At 39.6% G+C, this 22029-nt stretch overlaps 1 protein-coding gene across 5 annotated transcripts in view; it reads left to right on the top strand.

Moving 5' to 3' along the window:
- LOC105496496 (nuclear receptor coactivator 3) overlaps positions 1-22029 on the top strand; it is a 157506-nt gene that overhangs the window by 86343 nt on the left and 49134 nt on the right. The window contains exon 1 of one of the 5 annotated variants that reach the window (XM_011767000.3): positions 5226-5950. The exons of the other annotated variants lie outside the window; for them this stretch is intronic. The gene's annotated coding sequence lies outside the window, so the exon portion shown is untranslated. Of the gene's footprint in view, positions 1-5225; positions 5951-22029 lie in introns of those variants that run through there. 5 annotated transcript variants of the gene reach the window in all.

The following is a 22029-nucleotide window of genomic DNA, read 5'->3' as shown; positions in this document are numbered from 1 at the left end:
ACTGCCTGTGCCCATGAGGTTGAGGCAGCGCCTGAGCTGTGATTGTGCCACTGCACTCTAGCCTGAGCAACAGAATGAAACCCTGTATCCAAAAAGAAATAGAAAAAAAGAAGAAAATTGTGAGGAGGCTGGGCATGGTAGCTCACTTATATGCTCACAACTATGATCCCAGCACTTTGGGGGTCGGACGCGGGAGGATCACTTGAGGCCAGGAGTTGGAGACCAGCCTAAACAACATAGCAACATCCCCAGTTCTACAAAACTCACACAGAATTAGCCAGCATGGTGGTGTGCGCTTGTAGTCCTAGCTACCTTAGGAGGCTGAGGTGGGAGATTGCTTGATCTCAGGAATTTGAAGCTGCTGTCAGCTATGATTGCACCACTACACTTCAGCATGAGCAATAGTATGAAACCTTGTCTCTAGAAAATAAGTTAATAAATAAATAATTAAAAATGAAAGTCATGGCCGGACGTGGTAGCGCATGCCTGTAATCCCAGCACTTTGGGAGGCCAAGGTGGGTGGATCACCTGAGGTTAGGAGTTTGAGACCAGCCTGGCCAACATGGTCATTTTTGTAAAAATACAAAAATTAGCTGGGCGTGGTGGCGTGTGCCTGTAATCCCAGCTACTCGAAAAGCTGAGGCAGGAGAATCACTTGAACCTTGGAGGTGGAGGTTGTAGTGAGCTGAGATCATGCCACTGTACTCCAGCCTGGGCAACAGAGCGAGACTTCATCCCTTAAAAAAAAAAAAAAAAAAAGGTCATAAGGAAGAGGAAATATATATATTATTCATTAAGTGGATCATGATAAAGGTCTTCATTCTTCTTGTGAGGTTGAGTAGGCTTGAGGAGGAGGAGAAAGAAGAGGAAATGTTGGTCCTACTGTCTTAGGCATGGCAGAAGTAGAGAAAAATCTGCATGTAACAGAACAAGTGCAATTCCAATGTGTCATACAAGGGGTGATGGTATTCGTATATATGTATATACATACATATACAAACATAATTTTGGGGGAAGAGAAGAAATCCTCCCTCCTTATGTGTGAATATTTTAATGGCATTTAGTCAAACATCTGAATTAGCCCCAACTTATATTTACTGTTTCACCTTGTGAAGACAAATTTCCCCAAATTGCTTGTGTGGCAAATAACATTTCATCTAACCCCTTTCTTAACTTTTTTTTTTTTTTTTTTTTGAGACAGAGTCTCCCTCTGTCACCCAGGCTGGAGTGCAGTGGTGTGATCTCGGCTTACTGCAGCTTCTGCCTCCTGGGCAATTCTCATGCCTCAGCCTCCCAAGTAGCTGGGATTATAGGCGTGCACTGCCACATCCGGCTAAGTTTTGTATTTTTGGTAGAGATGGGATTTCACCATGTTGGCCAGGCTGAAACTCCTGGCCTCAAGTGATATGCCTGCCTTGGCCTAAAGTGCTGGGATTATAGGCGTGAGCCACTGCATCTGCCCCTTTTCTTAACTTCTAATATTATATCAGAATAGGAAAAATGAGAATAGAAAAAGCTGCCTGGTTGCCGAGAAAGCAATCATGCTTTGCTTAGCTAAATTTCTTTTAGTAATCTCGTCATTTTCTTGGTTAGCTAGGTTTGAAATCTGAGTTGTCTTTGAATCCCACCACACTCTGATACACTTGGTAAGCAGGCTTTATCTGGCTTTCTAGTTTCATATGTCCTGTATTTGTTGCACTTTCTGTTCCTAATTTTAGCTTCTGAGGCCAAGACCCCATAATTTCATGAGGGTGTTTGTCCTTGTCTCTACTGCTTCCTTGTCCACTCAAAGTTTTGCTAGATTTTCCTAAATTTATACTTTTAGCCAAGCTTATGTTGTGCTCTAAGTTTTGTGCTACCTTTCCTTGGCTTACAGAAAAAAAAAGTACAAACTCCCTTCTCTGACATTTCCAATGGTATTTTATCTGAGAATCTATCCAAGTTACCAGCCTTAGGTCTTGTAATTTCCCTATGAAATCTCTCAGTTAATTGTGATATATACCCATTCTTCTGAACATAGCAGAGAACTATCTCCACAGATTTCTTTTGTTGTTGTTGTTGTTGAGACAGTCTTGCCTTGTTACCCAGCTTGGAGTGCAGTGGTGCAATCTTGTTTCACTGCAACCTCCACTTCCAGGTTCAAGCCTGCCTCAGCCTCCCGAGTAGCTGGGATTACAGGCACCCGCCACCATGCCCAGCTAATTTTGTATTTTTAGTAGAGATGGGGTTTCACCATGTTGGCCAGGCTGGTCTTGAACTCCTGACCTTAGGTGATCTACCTGCCTTGGCCTCCTAAAGTGCTGGGATTACAGGTGTGAACCACTGTGCTCGGCCAATTTTTTTTTTTTTTTAATTCCTTTTATTTGGAAGTATACATTTACAAAAGTTGCAAAAATATAGTGTAAAGAACATCTGGATATCCTTTATCCAGACTTACCCACTTGCTTTATTATTTGTATTTGTGCCGTCCTACTCTCTTTTCTCTTTCCATACACTTAAACACACAATTTTTTTTTTAACCATTTGAGGGTAAATTACATATGTTATGCTTCTTTCCCCAAATACTTCTGTTGTATTCCTACAAATAGGGTAATTCTTTTATATAACCATGGTACAGTTAATAACTTCATAAATGGACATTGATGAAATCTATCGCCCATATTCCAGTTTTGTCAGTTGACCTAAGGAAGTCTCTTGTAGCATTTTCTTTGCTTCCCGTATAGACTGCAGTCTGGGGTCAGGTTCTGCATTCAGTTATTATTTCTCTTTAGCCTCTTTTTTCCTGGGATATTTTCACAGCCTTTCCTTATCTCTTATGACATTGGCATTTTTGAGAACACAACCCTTCCCTAACCCCCTTACTCTCTTCAATGGAGATGTTCTTCATTTTATGTTGGTCTGAAATTTCCTTGTGATTAGATGAAGATGTTACATATTCTTGGCAGGAATACTACATCGGTAATGTGATACTCTGAGATGGAGTCATATGACGTCCATCTGTCCCTTATTGTGATGCAAATTTTGATCCCTTGGCCAAGGTGTTGCCAGATTTCTCCACTGTATGGTTTTTTCGCCCTCTCTTTTGCCAAGCAGTAAACAGCCTGTGGGGAAACAATGTAGATATTCTGATTCTTTTCACAGTTTCTTCTAGAATTAGCATTCATTGACTCTTGTCTGATCCAGCCTTTTATTGTGATGATTGCAAAATGGTCATTTTTTTCTTTCCAGCATTCCTTTCACATTACCTGTCAGCTCTTGGCTGTATTCTGTAATCAGTAGCCCTATCTATTGGTTATGGATTCATGAATTCCTATTTTTTGAATGGTTTATGATTCACTTACCCTGCTTAATTATTTTAGTGCTCAAATTGTCCTAGAAGTTTGGCCTAGTGAAACTCCTGTAAGTGGGCCGCTGTGTCCTTGTGGGGAATAAAAGTTTTAGAGACCAGGATCTCTCTGAGGGCTAGCTGTCCTCGCTAATTCTGGGCTGTTTTCTCATCTTGGCCTTTTTAGTGGATAGAGCTAGAAAATAATATGCATGCTTATACACATACACATACATATACATACTCATACAGTCATCCCTTCGTACCTGAGGGTGACTGGGTCTAAGACCCTTTGTGTGCACCAAAATCTGCTGATGCTCAAGTTCTTTAAACTATAAAGTAGCAATTGTATTTGCATGTAACCCATGTTCAATTTCTTGTATGCTTTAAATCATCTCTAGATTACTTAAAAGAATGTAACAGAGAGTAAATACTGTGTAGGTTATTGTTAAACTGTATTTTTTAATTTGCATTTTATTGTTGTACTGTTTTTTACAATTTATTTTTTGAGTATTTTTGATCCGTGGATGCAGAATCCATGGATACAGAGGGCCGACTGCACAAGTGTTCATTGAAACATTGATATACGTATTTTAGAAATCATGAGTTTATATCAGTATGTACCTCTTTATTCCATGTCTACAGGGTTCTTTGTACCCCATTTTTTATTTTTATGTCCCTTCTTATTATGTGGTACGTTTACTCATTTGCCTAATCCTCTAATATATCTAAAATAATTTCAGAATTGGTTTTTTCATTTCACTACAATAAACAAACTGAAAATGAGTGGAGCATTTGTCTGTAATTCTTCTCCACCTCCCAATTTTACCCAAGACAGAGAGTAAATAGTTAAAATTTAAATTGCTTGGATTAGCCCTCCATACCCCTTCTCCACCCCACTTTTTTTTTTTTTTTTGAGACAGTCTCGCTCTGTTGCTCAGGCTGGAGTGCAGTGGTGCCATCTCGGCTCACTGCAACCTCTGCCTTCTGGGTTCAAGCGATTCTTCTGCCTCAGCCTCCTGAGTAGCTGTGACTACAGGTGCGTGCCACCACACCCAGCTAATTTGTATATCTTTAATAGAGACAGGGTCTCACCACGTTGCCCAGGCTGGTCTCCAACTCCTGATGTCAGGCAATACGCCTGCCTCTGCCTCCCAAGGTGCTGGGATTACAGGAGTGAGCCACCACGCCCGACCTCCTCCCCACTTTTACTTCCCACCTTACTTTCTGTATAATCTAGTTAAGGTATTCATTTGAAACAAAATTAAGTTTATTTACTTGTTTGCTTATGCTGCCTCTCATTCTGATTTCTATTTTTGTAATATATAGAATAATAACATGCTTTCAAAAGTCAGAATTATACAAAAGGCATACATTGCTTTTGTATCTCTTCCATGCCATTTTTCTTCAGTTTTCTTAGGTAACAAACGTAAACGTTTTCTGTCTTATCCTTCCTGTTTCTTTTTTTGATGATATCTGTATGTTTTATTTATTTTTTATACAAAAGATAGCATACTATATATACTCTTTTGCACTTTGCTTTTTCCCCTACTTAACTGATATCTCCTGGAAATAATGCCCTGTCATGCCAAAGAGATCTTTCCCATTCATTTTAATTGTAGTAACATTTACAGAACATAAAATATACCTTTTTTTTTAAAAGATAGAGTTTGGCTCTTGTCTCTCAGTCTGGAGTACAGTGGTACAATCTCGGCTCACTGCAACCTCTGCCTCCCGGGTTCAAGGGATTCTCCTGCCTCAGCCTCCCAAGTATCTGGGACTACAAGTGCCCAACACCATGCCCGTCTAATTTGTGTATTTTTTTAGTAGAGACGGGTTTTCACCATGTTGGCCAGGCTGGTTTCAAACTCCTGACCTCAGGTGATCCACCTGCCTTGGCCTCCCAAAGTGTGTGGGTTACAGGTATAAGCCATTGCACCCAGCCAGAGGACCAACTTTTGATTAAATTATAGATATCCAGTTCCAGAGCTATTTGTAAAAAAGATGTTCCTTTTTTCTTGGTTTGCTTTGGTAACTTGATTAATTGACCATATTTGCCAAAGTCTCAGGCCTCTATTCAGTGCCATCCTTATGCCCATATGTGTTGTCTGATTACAGGACTTTATTTATTTATTTATTTGAGACAGAGTCTCGCTCTGTCACTCAGGCTGAAGTGCAGTGGTGCACTGTCAGGTCACTGCAATCTCTGCCTCCCCGGTTCAGGTGTTTCTCCTGCTCCAGCCTCCCGAGTAGCTGGGATTACAGGTGCCTGCTACTATGCCCAGCTAATTTTTTTTTTAAGTAGTGACGGGATTTTGCCATGTTGTCCAGGTTGGTCTCAAACTCCTGGCTCAGGTGATCACCCTCCTTGACCTCCCAAAGTTCTGGGATTATAGGCATGAGCCACTGTGCCTGGCTGACTTGAACTTTTAATGCCTCTTTTATTTGTTCTTTGATCCCGAAGCTAGGAAGCAAATATAATACCCTGTCTACCAGATTTCACTTGGAATACTTATGAATTTGGATGAAGTCATCTCTTGTCCAGGTTCCCTAAATTTACTGAGTCATTGGCTGCTACTAAGTGACCTTCCATCTGTGAAGCTAGTTCCTGTAAACCAAGAACAGGTACCAGGCCCATAGGCATTGACTTCCTGTATAATATACAATCTTTGTTTTCTTTTTAAAAATTTTTTTAATTTATAAGATGTTTATTGAAATTTTTTTGTGGAAGTGAGGCATCACTATATTGCCTAGGCTGGTCTTGAACTCCTGGGCTCAAATAATCCCCCTGCGTTGGTTTCCCAAAGTGTTGGTGCTGGGATTACAGGTATGAGCCACTGTGTCCTGCCCTACTGTCTTTGTTATATTGCTGGACTTGTCATACCATTATATTATAATTATGTGACATTATATCATTATATCCTTCTTAATTATAACACATAGTATATGACCTTGATTGTACAACGATTTGTCCAGTCATTCTGGTAAATTTTATTTACCTTTGTCCTGATGGAATTTGATTAAGCATATGCAAATAACGTTAATAACATGAAAAATAGACTCAATTTTTACTTTATTTTGAGGCGGGGTCTTACTCTCTTGACCTACCTGGAGTGCAGTGGTATAATCGTGGCTCATTGCAATCTTGAATTCCTGGGCTCAAGCAGTCCTGCCTCAGCCTCCTGAGTAGCTAGGACTACAGGCATGCACCACCACACTCAAATGCCATTTAAAAAATTTCCTACAAAAACATAACATATTAAATTGTGAGCTAGAGGTAGATGAAGAAGAAAGGAAAAGGGCTTCCTCATATAGCCATCAGAAAACAGAATATTAAAAAATAACACCAGCTTGGGCAATATAGTGAGACCCCATCTCTACAAAAATAAAAAATAAAAACATTAACTGGGCATGGTGGCACATGCCTGTGGTCCCAGCTGCTGGGGAAGCTGAGGTGGGAGGATCGCTTGACCCTGGGAGGCTGATGCCTCAGTGAGCCGTGATTGCATCATCGCACTCCATCCTGGGCAAGAGACCAAGACCCTGCCTCAAAACAAAGCAAAAAACGGCTGGGCATGGTGGCTCGCGCCTGTAATCCCAGCACTTTGGGAGGCTGAGGCAGGTGGATCACCTGAGGTCAGGAGTTCAAGACCAGCCTGACCAACATGGTGAAATCCCTCTCTACTAAAAACATAAAAATTAGCCGGGGATGGTGGCGGGTGCCTGTAATCCCAGCTACTCGGGAGGCTGAGGCACAAGAATCACTTGAACCCGGGAGGCAGAGGCTGCAGTGAGTTGAGATCTCACCATTGCACTCCAGCCTGGGAAATAGAGTAAGATTGTGTCTCAAGACAAAAAACAAAAAATCAAAAGAAAAAAACCATAGTGTGAAACAAATCACTGGTTAAATTTCTCTCACTAGTTCATTTAGTCCTGTGCAGTTAATTCTGTTTTTCTTAGTCTTATTCTGTAGTCACTTTTAAGTTGTCTGCTTAGATGTATAAGATATCCAGACATTTTGTCCTTTAGTATAGTTTTAAAACTTAAAAATGTTAGCTCAGTAATTCATTGTCCGGAGTGTTTCATAAATTATCAATATTTAAAGGTACTTTGATTTGTATAGTCTTTTCCATGAGAATCTTCTACTGTCCTTTGAAGACAAATTATAGCATACGCATCCTCAAAGGAAGACAGAGAGTAGCAGAAGCCGTCACCCATTTGACAGTAAGACATTTCTGGTACTCTTCCTTCATCTTTATAGATGTGCATTTTCATCTGATGCCCCTTTCCCTTTGGCCTGAAGGATATAATTTCATTTCCAAAATTGTTTATCACTAATTGTCTCAACTTTTATTTATCTGAAAATGTCTCTCTTTCACTCTATTTTTGAAGGTTTGGTTCACTGGATAGAAAATTCTGGGTTGATGATTTTTTTATTTCAGCAGTTTAAAGATGTTGTTCTGTTGTGTTGTAACCACCCCCCCCCGCCCCTTTTTTTGAAGAGGTGATTTTTAATCTTGTTCTCAGTATGTGTGGTCTTTTTTTGTTGTGGATGCTTTTAAGATTTTCTTTTTATGTTTGGTTTAAAATAGTTTGACTATGTATTTAGGTCTAGTTTTCTTTGTATTTATCCTGCATGGTATTCTTTGAGCTTCTTGGATTTGTAAATTTGTGTTTTCATCAAATATGGAAAGTTTTGGCCATTCTTCAAGTACTTTTTCTGCTTCAATTTAATTCTCCTTCCTCTGGGACTCCAATCATACTTGTTAGACCATTTGATTTGCTTTTTTTTTTTGACGTGGAGTTTCGTTCTTGTTCCCCGGGCTGGAGTTGCAATGGTGCTCTCTCAGCTCACTGCAACCTCTGCCTCATGGGTTCAAGTGATTCTCCTGCCTCAGCCTCCTGAGTAGCTGGGATTACAGGTGCTTGCCACCACACCTGGCTAATTTTTTTTTGTATTTTTAGTAGAGATGGGGTTTAGCCATGTTGGCCAGGCTGATCTTGAACCCCTGACCTCAGGTGATCCCCCTTCCTCAGCCTCCCAGAGTGCTCGGATTAGAAGTGTGAGCCACCATGCCCAGCCAACCATTTTTATAAGTCCTTAAGGTTCTACCCATTTTTCTTCAGTCTTTTTTCTTTCTCTTCTTCAAATTGGATAATTCTTTTGATATCCCTTCAAGTTCAGTGACTTTCTCTGCCAACTCAATTTCTAAGCACTATTCAACAGTGAAATACTTTTACCTCTTGTTTCATTCTTACAGCCCTGTGTTGGGGTTGATAGAGGCTTCAGAAAAGGTAACAGGTTTATTAAAGTTATATACCTAGTTTGTGGCAAAACTGAAATTAGAACCTAACTCGATTATTTACAAACTACAGACCATTTTCTTTCCATAATTCAGTGAACTTTATCTTCTAATAAGTTGCTGTCATTTAAAATGTTCATACTGTTACTGGTGTGAGTGGTGGTCCTGGTAGGGGATGCTACTTAATTAACAACATTGTCGAATTGCAGAAAATTGAAGTTCTTCTCATTTAAAAAATGGGTTTCAGTTGAAGAATTTAAGTATTCTGAAGTCAGTAATACCTTGAACTAACTTTTTAGATGACATTCCTCCAGCAGTGAAAGTATGTCTGTGGTTACCCAACAGAAAAATTTAATTCTAATGACAGACTGTTTTTTTGAGACAGAGTTTTGCTCTTGTTGCCCAGGCTGGAGTGCAACGGTGTGATCTCCTCTCACTACAACCTCTGCCTCCCAGGTTCAAGCGATTTTCCTGCCTCAGCCTCCCAAGTAGCTGGGTTTACAGGCGCCTGCCACCATGTCCCTGCCAATTTTTTGTATTTTGTAGAGATGGGGTTTTACCATGTTGGCCAGACTGGTTTTGACCTCCTGACCTCAGGTGATCCACCCACCTTGGCCTCTCAAAGTGCTGGGACTACAGGCATGAGTCACTGCACCCGGCCACCACAGACGTTTTAAAATCAAGACTTTGGAATCCCAGACTGCAGTATCATTCATTGTCTTGGAAATTAACTCTTTGGAGTACCTCCTCTTGAGTTGATGGATTTAACTTCATGACAAATTTTAAAACCAGTTTTTGTGTCATGTTAGTTAAAATAAGAACATTACAAAGTTTGGTAAAGGAATGAAAGCATTACTAAGCCGGGATAATTATCAAGTGCCTTTATATAAACATTTTCCTAAAATTCTAATTTCTAAAGTTCTGTTATAACCTTATTAGAGAATTAGTATGGAAAAAGAATTACTGGCATAAGAATGACATTGTTAGTTGTAATAACTGTATTTATATTTCTCCTTCAGTTTATTTTGAAATTAAATTTCTAAAGTTTAAAGATAAACATTTTAATTATAAATTCTGTATTCATGCCTTCTAATTAAAATATGAACCAAAATAATAGAAATCTTATAAAGCAATGATTGCTTAAAAACTAAACAACTTAAGTGAATTTTTTTAGGTTTGTATTGTCTTATGTATAAAAATCAACATTTGTTAATTTTGCCTTGGATATAACACCTCTCATATTTAAAGCCAGAAAACACATGTTGCCAGATGGGAACTAGAAAGAGTAGTAGTCTTATCTTGGCATCATTTTCCTCATAATGACCAGTTCACTTGTTTTACACATAATCTCAGGTTCTTTCCAGCTTTAGTTTTCTACGATTGATGTATCAGATTCTACATTACAGAACCTTTTAGTTATCTGGTAACTGCTACTACACCACTCAAGATGCATGATAACCAGTCAGATAGAAGATGAAAGTCTTGGCTGGGCACAGTGGCTTGTGCCTGTAATCCTAGCACTTTGGGAAGCCTAGGTGGGCAGATCACTTGAGGTCAGGAGTTCGAAACCAGCTTGGCTAACATGGTGAGACCCCATCTCTACTAAAAATACAAAAAAATTAGCCTGGAGTGTTGGCAGCCACCTGTAATCCCAGCTACTCAGGAGGCTGAGGCAGGAGAATCGCTTGAAACCTGGGAGGCGGAGTTTGCAGTGAGTGGAGATTGTGTCACTGCACTCCAAGCTGGGCAACAGAGGGAGACTCTGTCTCAAAAAAAAAAAAAAAAAAAAGATAAAAGTCTTTATAACATGATGATATTGCTGGGCACGGTGGCTCACGCCTGTAATCCCAGCACTTTGGAAGGCTGAGGCGGGCGGAACACCTGACTTTTTTTTGAGACAGAGTTTTGCTGTTGTCGCCCAGTCTGGAGCGCAGTGGTGTGATCTCAGCTCACTGCAACCTCTGCCTTCAGAATTCAAGCGATTCTCCTGCCTCAGCTTCCTGAGTAGCTGGGATTACAGGCGCCTGCCACCACACCTGGGTAATTTTTGTATTTTTAGTAGATTAAGGATTTTGCCATGCTGGCCAGGCTGGTCTTGATCTCCTGACCTCAGGCAATCTGCCTGCCTCAGCCTCCCAAAGTGATGGGATTACAGGCGTGAGCCACCACACCCGGCCTTTAAACTGACTTATTTTAGGCCGGGCGCGGTGACTCATGCCTGTAATACCAGCACTTTGGGAGGCCGAGACGGGCGGATCACGAGGTCAGGAGATCGAGACCATCCTGGTTAACACGATGAAGCACCGTCTCTACTAAAATACAAAAAAAAAAAATTAGCCGGGCAGGGGGCGGGCGCCTGTAGTCCCAGCTACTTGGAGGCTGAGGCAGGAGAATGGAGTGAACCCGGGAGGCAGAGCTTGCAGTGAGCTGAGATCAGGCCACTGCACTCCAGCCTGGGAGACAGAGCGAGACTCCGCCTCAAAAAAAAAAAACACAAAAAAACTGACTTATTTTAATTTTAATTTTAATTTTATTTTAAGACCGAGTCTCACTGTGTTGCCCTAGTTGGAGTGCAGTGGCGCCATCTTGGCTCACAGCAACCTCCGCCTGCCAGGTTCAAGGGATTCTCCTGCTTCAACTTCCCGAGTAGCTGGGACTACAGGCGCATACCACCATGCCCAGCTAATTTTTTATCTTTAGTAGAGACGGTGTTTCACCATGTTGGCCAGGCTGGTCTCAAACTCCTGACCTCAGGTGGTCTGCCTGCCTTGGCCTCCCAAAGCGTGCTGGGGTTACAGGAGTGAGCCACCACGTCCGGCCTTAAAATGATTTTTTAAAGGAGATGTCTATAGGGATAGATCAAGAATCTACAGTCCTTGGCTGGCGATTACTTGCAAAGGACCGTGATTTATAACTGTTTGAAAATTTTTTAGACTGGTGGGAGCTTCCAGTTGGTGTGGCTGGAAAACAGTGATTTATTGTTGGGAAGTCCAATAAGGCCAGTTCTATCCAAACTGTTAGAATAGCTGTAAGTGATGTGACTTTACTGAGATTCCATGAAAAAAGTAAAACATTTGATGCCATGACATAAGGCTTTTATTTTTTTTTATTTTTTTTATTTTTTGGTGGGACTGGTTAAAAGCTTGGCTCTGAAGTTAGAATGACTTCGATTTAATTTCTAGCTCCACCACTTACTAGATGTATGACTTTGGGTTGAGTTTACCTTTCTATTTCTCAGTGTTTTCCAGTGAAGTAGGGATAATGTTGAAGTGTACTTTCATCTACTCACTGTTCTGCGTTTCATAGGGCTGTAAGGAGGATTAAATGGGAGTAATAAGTGGAATGCATTTATCACAATACCTCATTCAGATGTTAGATTAAGTATTTGTTCACATAGTGATTTTTTTACTTTAAACACTAAAATTCTGCATTATTTTATATAAATAAAGAGTATATATTATTTGAATTATGAAGTATACTTTGAAGGCTACTCTTGAACCCACTACTGCAACTGAAGAACGGGACGGTCAGTTTGTTCAGTGTACCTGCTCCCTGAATCTTTCTCCCTGAAGTCATCCTGCTTCTATCCTTGAAGTCACAGCTGTCTTTGAGTTAATAATTAACTTTATTTTAAAAACTTTGAAAAAGTCTCATTTGGATGTGCCCTTGAACAATGTTTAGTTTTTTTTTTGTTTTATTAGTTTTAAAAAAATAAAATGGATGTAATGTGGTGGCTTTATAAATTGTAAGATCCAGCCATGTTGTGTATAATTCATTTTTACGACCACTGTATTGTATTATTTTGCGTGGCTTCATTAGAATTCATTTTTCAAATCTGCAATTGATAAACATTAGATTTTCATCTAGCTTTTGAAGTATGAACAGCATTGCAATGATCATTTTTTGTATCTTGTTTAAAATATTTTTATTGCTGTAAAGTTTTAAAACCTTGATTTTAACTGCTAATATATTTACTTTCAGTGTAGTGGTACTACTTTAGAAAAAGTAAATTTTCTTTCCTTTTTTAAATTTTAGACAGGGTCTCACACTGTCACTCAGGCTGAACTGCAGTGGCATGATCTTGGCTTACTGCAGTCTCTGCCACCCAGGCTCAAGCGATCCTCCCATTTCAGCCTCTCGAGTAGCTGGGACTACAGGCACTTGCCACCGCACTTGGCTAATTAATATTTTTATATTTTTGGTAGAGATGGGGATTTCGCCATGTTGCCCAGGGTGGTCTTGAACTGAGCTCAAGAAATCCACCTGCCTCGGCCTCCTAAAGTGCTGGGATTACAGGTGTGAGGCACCATGCTAAGCCAAAAGTAAATTTTCTTAGTGAAATGTTTTATATGTTGTTTCTTGTTTTATTAGCTAAGTTATTTCATACCACTTTTTATTTATCATAGGATTAGCAATAAGCACTGTAATTTTCCTTAAGTACTTGATTTCAAAAAAACTTTATTAAAGCATAATATACATACAAAATATTTACCAACCTTACATTTACAATTTAATAAGTTTTGACAAATGTAACCATCACCACAGTCATGATATGAAACATTTCTACCACTCCCTAAAGTTCTTTGTGCCTCTGTGCAATCAGTCATCTCCACTGGTCCCTAGCAACCAGAAGAAACCTCCAGCTGGTCTGCTTTATGTCACTACTGTTTTACCTTTTCTAAAATTTCATATGAATAGTATTTCCTTTTTGTGTGCGTTACACACAATTTTTATAATTGTCCCACTATTCTTGGATATTCTTTTCTTTTTCATTTTCTCTTTCTTTTTCAATTTTGGGAGTTTGTATTGATCTTAAGGCTCACTGTTCTCCATTCCTATGTTTGGTCTACTGATGACCCCATCAAAGGCATTTTGCATTTCTGTTAGTGTTTTTGATTCTAACCTGTCCTTTTTTTTTTTTTTTTTTTTTTTTTTTTTTTTGAGGTGGAGTCTCGCTCTGTTGCCTAGGCTGAAGTGCAGTGGCGTGATCTCGGCTCACTGCAAGCTTCGCTTCCCTGGTTCATGCCGTTCTCCTGCCTCAGCCTCCCGAGTAGCTGGGATTACGGTACTCGCCACCATGCCCAGCTACTTTTTGTGTTTTTAGTAGAGACAGGGTCTCCCCATGTTGTCCAGGCTGGTCTTGAACTCCTGACCTCAGGTGATCCACCCGCCTTGGCCTCCCAAAGTGCTGGGATTACAGGCATGAGCCACTGCTCCTGGCCTAACCTTCCCTTTTGATTCCTCCTCAGAGTTTTCATTTCTCTGCTTATGTTACCCATCTCTTCTTGCGTGTTGTCTGCTTTTACCATTAGAGCCCGTTAATATATTAATCATAGTTAAGATTCCATGATTGGTTTTTAGATTTTTAGAATAAATGTTTTTAAAGAACCTGGCTTTGGCTGGGCGTGGTAGCTCATGCCTGTAATCCCAGCACTTTGGGAGGCTGAGGTAGGCGGATCACGAGGTCAGGAGATCGAGACCATCCTGGCTAACACAGTGAAACCCCGTCTTCACTAAAAAATACAAAATAAAAAATACAAAAAAATTAGCTGGGCGTGGTGGCAGGCGCCTGTAGTCCCAGCTACTTGGGAGGCTGAGGCAAGAGAATGGCATGAACCTGGGAGGTAGAACTTGCAGTGAGCCAAGATCATGCCACTGTACTCCAGCCTGGGCAAGAGAGCGAGACTCCGTCTCAAAAAAAAAGAAAAAAAGAGAACCTGGCTTCTTTACTGTTTGCTAGAGAACTTTGGAAGCATCATTGGCATATATCATCAAGCCTGTTTTTATTTTATTTTATTTTGAGATGGAGTTTCGCTCTGTCACCCAGGCTGGAGTGCAGTGGCATAATCTCGGTTCACTGCAACCTCCACCTCCTGAGTTCAAGTGATTCTCCTGCCTCAGCCTCCTGAGTAGCTGGGATTGCAGGTGCATGCCACCATGCCTGGTTAATTTTTGTGTTTTTGGTAGAGACAGGGTTTCACCGTGTTGGCCAAGCTGGTCTCGAACCCCTGACCTCAAGTGATCCTCCCACCTTGGCCTCCCAAAGTGCTGGGATTACAAGCATGAGCCACCACACCTGGCTGAAACCTATTTTTTTATTAGTGCTCATGATTTCTCATTTAAGAATATACATAATCACACAATTATACACAAATATTCATAGCAACAGTATTCGTAATAGCAGAACAACAACTTAAATTTCCATCAGCTGATAAGTGGATAAATAAAATGTGGTGTATCCATACAGTGAAGTATTAGCCAGAAATAAAAAGCAATGAAGTACAGTCATGTAGCATGTAACAGTGAATGTTTCAGTCAGTGAAGAATTAGGACCATGTATATGACAGTGGTTCCATAAGATTATAATACTGTATTTTTACTGTACCTTTTCTATATTTAGATATGCTTAGATACACAAATACCATTGTGTTACACTTGCCTGCAGTATTCAGTATATTAACATGCAGTATAGTTTTGTTGCCTAGGAGCTATAGGCTATACTGTATAGCCTAGATTTAGGCTGTATTATCTAGGTTTGTTAAGGGACACTCTGTGATGTTTGCATAATGATGAAATGGGCTAAAGACACATTTCTCCTAAAGTATCCCTGTCATTAAACTAGGCTTGACTGAACCGATATGTGCTACAATGTCGATGTATTTGAAAACACTATGCTAAGTATAAGAAGCCAGTCACAAAGAACTAGATATTGTGTTATGCCATTTATATTAAATGTCCTGAATAGGTAAATCCATAAAGACAAAAATACGTAAGTGGTTGCCAAGCGCAGGGGTGAATGGGTGGAAGACTGGGTTATATGAGGTTGAGCGGGTGGGAATGGGAGCAGGGGGTAGTAACAGCTGAGGGATGTTGAGGTCTTTTTGGAATAATGAAAATGTTCTAAAATTGATTACAGTGAGAGTTACACAACTTTGAAATATACTAAAAGCCAGTTGTGCACTTTAAGCATATGATATGTGAATTATATCTCAGTAAAGCTGTTAAAGAATCTAGCTGATGTACACAAAACTGCTAAGAGCACTATGATTTCATAAAGAAATTTTACAGAAAAATATTGTTACTTTCCTCATGACACTGATCTCAAAATATTTCGTATCTCAAACGTTGTTAGATTTCAAAAATAACATGTTAATTGCACTCACTTCAATTTTTAAAGAACCTTATTCAGTCTTTTTATAGAGGTCATCCTTTAATTATACAGTCAATTTGAATTCCAGCAGCATATATTTTTTATTTGTCAAGAAAGTTTACGTTGAAAAGATTGTATTCTTAAAAAGACCATGCCCGATCCATCTCCACTTTCCTATTTGTCCACTAAACATTTCTGAGATACTTATGGCTATCTTGCGCAATGCCTCCAGAAATCAATTTTTGCTCTCAAGTTTATAACTACAGTTTTAGAAAAATTCACCAAAAAATTCATAATCGTGGTAGATCTGCTGTTTAGTACTAGTTAAGTGCAGTAGTTACAAGTAGAAAAGCTCCAATTATTTTACTTGAGATGATCTGATGGCTAATTCTCTCACTTCCTTTGTATATACTTTTTAAACTTTTAAGAATGTCATCTTCTATGGCAGGAAGACTGCTGACTAGTGATACTGTATTTAAAATGTGGAGGTAACTTGTTTTTATGGTAGTATGTAGGAGATTATTAATGCATATATATATTATTTTATTTTATTTTATTTTTTATTTTTTTGAGATGGAATCTCACTCTATTGCCAGGCTGGAGTGCAGTGGTACGATCTTGGCTCACTGCAACCTCTGCCTCCTGGGTTCAGGTGATTCTCCTTCCTCAGCCTCCCGAGTAGCTGGGATTACCAGCGTGCACCATCACACCTGGCTAACTTTTGTATTTTTAGTAGAGACAGTTTTACTGTGTTGGCCAGACTGGTCTCAAACTCCTGACCTCAGACAGTCTCCCCGCTTCAGCCTCCCAAACTGGTAGGATTACAGGCGTGAGCCACCGCACCTGGCCGCATTTATAATTTTAAAAGCTTAAATGTCTTTTTTTTTTTGGCAGGGGTGCGGGGGGAGGGTTGGGGAAGGTGGAGTCTCAGTCTGTCACCCAGGCTGTAGTGCAGTGATGTGATCTTGGCTCACTCCAGCCTCCACCTCCCAAGCTCAGTCCTCCCACCTAAGCCACCCAAGTAGCTGGAACTACAGGTGTACACCACCACACCCAGCTAATTTTTTGTATTTTTGGTAGAGATGGGGTTTTGCCATGTTGCCCAGTCTGATTTCGAACTCCTAGGCTCAAGCTATCTGCCTTCCTTGGCCTCCCAAAGTGTTGGGATTATGGGCATGAGCCACTGTGCCCGGCAAAAAAAAAAAAGAAAAAAAAAGCAAAAATTCTATCTTGAATTTAGTGTTGCTCATATGACAACTTACTGTAAAAGGTAATTTATTTTGAGTATAGGTCACATACTCTACAGGGGATGCTTTCAAAAGACAATTCCTATTGATAGTTGTATTTTATTATTAAAGTCAAAGAATGTCTTAGTCTGTTTTCTGGTGTTCTAGTGTTATGGTGTTCTGGGGTTAGAAACTAAGTAGTTTATAAAAGAAAGAGAAAGAGGTTTATTTAGCACATGATTCTGGAATCTGGGAGGTCTGATATCTGGTCAGCTTCTGGTGAGGGCTTTGTGCCATGTCGTAACACCACGGTGGAGAAGTGGAAGGGGAAGCAGACATGTGCAAAGTTACCAACACAAGACGGGGTCTCACTTTATAACAACCCACTCTTTAGTCCAAACCTGTGGGAGCAAGAACTCAAGGGAGTGAGAAAGGCATTAATCCATCTTAATGACTTAATTGCCTCTTAAAGGCACCACTTCCGAATACCACAACATCGGGGGCCAAGCCTCAACATGAGTTTTGTGGAGATAAACTATATTCAAACCATAGCAAAGACCAAAGGTTACGGCGGTTTACTTTCTGCTAAGCTTTCAGATATAGACATGAAAATCGTTAGATTGGTAATAATATAGCTTTATAGTACTTAATTTGTAACTTAGTTAAGAAATAGAATTGGCCTAAATATCAGCTCAATAATCTAATAAAAGGTGAACTGCTGTACAAATAGTCCAGTTTGTATCACTGTTATAAATAACCCTGTCTCTCATGTGCCAAACTTTTAGAGTAATTGCCTTCTTACGATTTTGTCTGTTTCCAAAAACTTCTAATTAGAGTATGCTTTTGAATCTGTGTAATGTTTAACATATAAAGCCTGCATTATTTAGAAGTTGATACTGAAAACCTTTAAACTTCTGACCTCAAATAGAATTTGCTTATGTATAACCATTACATGCAGCTGGTAGGTTCAAAATTGCCTTTTCTGGGTCTCTGCTCTGTGAAAAACAGTATGTATTGGACATGAGTACATGACAGCTGACATTTATCAAGGATAACAGGGGGAGCCATATTCATTTTCACGTTTTAAAGCAACTTTGAAAGCTTTGCATGTGCACACGTGCTCAACATATGTTCCTAAGCTTTAAATATATTTTCCATCATGTATTGCTTGTCATTAATACAAAAAACTAAGTGTAAATCTTTAGTGAGCTCAATATATTAAACTTATGTGAGGACACAAGCACTTGGAAGATCAGCAGTGTAGGCTACTTAATTCATTTACGTGGAATTTATCTTTTATAGTTTCTGTGCTATTACAAATAATGTAACACATTCCAGATAGCCCTTTTGTTATATAATGTTTGATTTGGCCCTTCTTTAATTTCATTACCATAAAATTTTGTCCTATTGTAGAAAACTAAATTGTAGAAATTAACTTTTTTTCTAAGCCAACTATTAGTATATTGCTGTTCTCTTTGCAAAGCTATTTATAGGGCTGTTTTACTGGAGGGTGACATAAATAGAATTGGAATGGCATAATTGTAAGTCTGGGTTCTTAGCCTTTAAAATTTTTCTTTAAATTGTGATAATTCAAAAAGAATTGTAGAAAAAAACTGTAAAGCTCATAATGTTGCCAACTTGTTAATTAAAATAACACCTTTTGTGGTTGGTATCGGTTTCAGATACTGTGATCATTTGATATATTGATATGCAGATCACGTTGACTTGCTGCAAGGTAACAGGAGACATGCTTTGACTTCAGAAGATAAATTGGCCATGCACAGCTGTAATCCTACTGTCTTTTCATTTCTAGACATGATTCAGTAGTTTAAGGCTTTGATTCCTAAGCGCTGAGAAGAAAGTTGAAATTTATTTTTGTGTATGAGAATTTTTACTTAGGTTTTTGATAAGTCTAGTTTGTGGTGTGAAGGTACCATCTAAACTGTTGGTGTTTCCATAAGTAGCTCTCTCTTATTTGAAATATGAGAAGCCTGAGTTTCTTTCCATTTTCCTTTTGGCGGTTAGAAAGGAAGCCATCTTATTAAGAGTGATGAATAGTGAAGAGACTTTTTTTAGGCTAAATTGCCAGTGTCTTTACATAAAAAAAATTGCAGAGCGATCAGTTATGAACGTTAACATGATTTTTTGAGGAAGAAGTAATCCTTAGTGACTTGTAACCAAAATGCCTTTCCTAATAAGAGTTCCATTTCTACAAATTCTTTTGACAAAGAAATGTATGATATCAGAGAGATTTTTAGAAAACATTTTAAATGCCTGACATAAGAACAATTCAAGACCACTACCAAAACTTTATTTGAAGATCTTAGCATGAGGCATCTCTTGAATTCTCTTGTAGGCACCAAAATTTAGACAATTTGCTTAATTTTTTCAGCTAATGAGAGAGTTCCCTGACCCCCCTCACAGGACGTGCGACAGGGCTGTGGCTCATCTGTTCCATGCTCTCAAACCCCTTTTGGGAGGAGGAGCATGCATGCGGGCAGGTGCCGAATCTGGGGCGAGTGCCTCTGGGCTCTGTCCTCATGGGAGAGTCCAGGGGTGGGAGTCTGCAACTCCCGAAGCCCAAGTGAGCATGTGTTACAGTATGCTCTTTTAGCTTTGCTGACCATGGACGGCTTAAGTGTTAAACAGCTCAGAGCTTTCTTGGTATTCTGGTCCTTGTCCAGCATCCAGGAAGAATCAGATCACACATGGACTTGAGGATGGTGAATGTGGGGATTTTATTGAGTGATGGAGCTGGCTGTCAGTGGAATGGATGAGGAGCTGGAAAGTGGATGGAGTGGGAAAATGATCTTCCCCTGGAATTTGGCCATCCAGTGGCCCATATCCTCTCTGACCGTCCTCAGCCGAACTCCTCTTAGTGTTCAGATGTTCCTTCTCTTCTCTCTTTCTCTGCCGCGCCATTCTGCGGTTCTTCTGCTCTTCTGTTTGTCTCCTTGTGGAGCCAGGGGCTTGGGGTTTATGTGGGGGCGTGGTGGATCAAAAGGCAACTTTTAGGCATGAAAACAGGAATGCTAGTTCTCATTTAGGGGTCATGGGTTTTCAGACTTGAGTGGGGCCTTTGCCAGGGAACCGCCTCCTTCTACCCAGTATTTCCCTGTCTCCTGTCCGTATCAGTAATATAGGAATTAGGAAACATGAATATCTTTTATTGTAAACTAGGTTGTAGGCCTAGTTACTTTGTAGTTAAGAGGCCAAATTCCATTTTTCTTAATAACCTTGATTCTGTTTGTAAATCATACGGTTCTTGAGGGAGCCATTTTTCGAGAGCCTACCATTTGCCAGACATCACTGAGGTTTTGTTTTATCTATGGTTTTTAATCCTTTCCACAACTTTGTAAAGGTGATGGATGTCCATTTTAGAGAAGATGAAATTGAGGTTCAGAGATGTAAATTTGGTAAGATCATGCTGGGCTCAAATCAGCTGTCAAGTCTGTATTCTTTTTCCCTGTTTACTTCACGATGCTTCATTTGAGTTGGATCCGTCGTTTTCTTGTTCACTGATGATGTGTGTTTGTGTGTCCAGTCTAGGAATTAACCTTGTCTATTGATTCTTAATTTCAGACAAGTATCCCATGTCTGTCTAGAGTTTGGCCACAGATAATTGATGATACCATCTTTTCAAATTATTTGTAAGTTCTTTTAACATCCATTCTTCTGTTTCTTTTTATCATTTTTAATAGCTTTCAATTATTATTATAAAAATAGAGATGGGGGCTTGCTATGTTGCCCAGGCTGGTCTCAAACTCCTGGACTCAAGTGAGCCTCCCGTCTCAGCTTTCCAAAGTGCTGGCATTGTAGGCTTGAGCCACTGTACCTGGCCAATTCTTTATCTCATTAAGGATCATAAACATTTATTTTAAACTAATTTCAAGATTTTTATTGAGCATTGAATTCATCTGTTGATATTGATGAATTTCTTGACTATCTTCCTTAGTTCAGTTATTTATTTTTATTTTATTTATTTTTTTGAGACGGAGTCTTGCTCTGTCGCTCAGGCTGGAGTGCAGTGGCGAGATCTCTGCTCACTGCAACCTCCACCTCCCTGGTTCAAGCGATTCTCCTGCCTCAGCCTTCTGAGTAGCTGGGACTACAGGAGCGTGCCACCACGCCCGGCTAATCTTTGTATTTTTAGTAGAGACGGAGTTTCACCATGTTGACTAGGATGGTCTTGATCTCTTGACCTTGTGATTCGCCTGCCTTGGCCTCCCAAAGTGCTGGGATTACAGGTGTGAGCCACTGTACCCGGCCCATTAGTTGTTTTTAAATACACTTTAGAAATTTAGTCTATAGTTTATATGCTGAGTGGGAAATTAATTTTTTTTCCTTTATTTTGGTGTTCTTTTCTGTATGTCACCTATACCTCTGTTTTTGTTGCCTTCATACATTTCCACCATGCTTTCAGTCTAGATCTAGGATTCTAATTCTGAGGTATTATTGCAATGTCAGTGATATGCATTAGTTAGGTTTTGTTTGTGTGTATGTGTGTGTATGTGTATGAGACATATATATGTGTATATATATATAGTACCTTTTATTTAGAGTACTTTTTATTTCCTCTCCAACTGCCTGTGGCAGTTTGAAATAATAACTTTAGCTATTGATAATACCTTTTTTCACCTTCCTTTCATGAGTTTTTTGTTTGGTTTCTACCTATGAGATTTTTTCGTTTTACCTGTGAGCCTTGCTTTTGGTTTTCTTATCTTGTGCATAATTTGATTTCCTGACTGCCTTTGCTTGTTTCTTGTCTTGGAGCTCAGTTGGGTTCATGGAGTTACTAATTTATTGCTTTATGTTTCCCCTCTGTCGTGGTCCACAAATATATTTGTCATGTTTGAGCATAACTGTGTCTTTTGAAGTTAATACAGAATTCGTGTTTTATCTGTCATTATTATATTTGGAGCAATGGGATAAGGTGTTGCTGATTGATAACAGCATTTCTCTGTCATCCTGTCAGGAAATCTTCATGTTCTTTTGATCTCACAACATGGCTTGTTTATATAGACC

The sequence above is a fragment of the Macaca nemestrina genome, chromosome 15, assembly GCF_043159975.1.
Source record: "Macaca nemestrina isolate mMacNem1 chromosome 15, mMacNem.hap1, whole genome shotgun sequence".
NCBI lineage: Eukaryota > Metazoa > Chordata > Mammalia > Primates > Cercopithecidae > Macaca > Macaca nemestrina.
The sequence above is the reverse complement of the archived record's forward strand: the minus strand, read 5'-3'. Positions and strand labels throughout refer to the sequence as shown.